Source organism: Mus pahari, chromosome 5 (assembly GCF_900095145.1).
Source record: "Mus pahari chromosome 5, PAHARI_EIJ_v1.1, whole genome shotgun sequence".
Lineage (NCBI taxonomy): Eukaryota > Metazoa > Chordata > Mammalia > Rodentia > Muridae > Mus > Mus pahari.
Window position 1 is genome coordinate 31,825,846 of NC_034594.1, and position 909 is coordinate 31,826,754.

Sequence of the window (909 nt, forward strand, 5' to 3'; positions counted from 1 at the left end):
AAATACATATCGAACTTAAAACCTAATCTCAATTGCATATATTCATGGAAATACTGACTGCAGGTAAATTTCTGCCATAAAATACTGAAGTTGGGTTTCAAAATTCCTTCACTAACAGCAGAATGGCTCAGCAGAGATACAGAACCTTAGTTCCAGTGGGCAAAAGCTTCCAGCCACACAGAACCACAAAGAACCTCATTTCCTATGCAAGTGTGGACCTTCCGAAGCCCTTCTGATACCATTTCTCCCAGAAGGGAGTTGGGATTGTTTGTCCTAAACACATCTGTTGTCCTGTCCTTGAAACAGTCATCTGCCGATGCTCTGCCCACTCACCCAGCTGGTGCAGACTTCTGAAGTCGATCCTATTGCCTTGGCGTTTTACTAACTGGGATAGTTCGTGTTCACTGTCACTTTGGAGAGTTCAGGGATGTGTATACCTCTGAATCATTTACAGAAGGGTTTCATAAGAATGCTTTCCAGATTCCTAGGGGGCTGCTGGGTATTCATCCACTGGCGATGGAATGCTACCGTCAACATTTTGGCCGAAAGCCCAGTGTGAAGAGGTTCTAGCTACCTGAGCAGACTAGATTTGTAAACTTCTAAGGTTGAACAATCAAATATTTTATATATATATATATATATATATATATATATATATATGTGTGTGTGTGTGTGTGTAATATATATATGTAATATATATTATATATATGTAATATATATTATATATATATATAATATATATATATAGTACTGTTATGCTTTTACTAACATCAAGGACATAAAAGAATAGGTGTGCATATTCATTAAAATATGATTTTTTTTAAAAAAAACACAGTCATTAAATATCTCCTCCCCTTTTATGATATGAGACTCTTTTTTTTTATTATTTTCTTTATTTACATTTCAAAT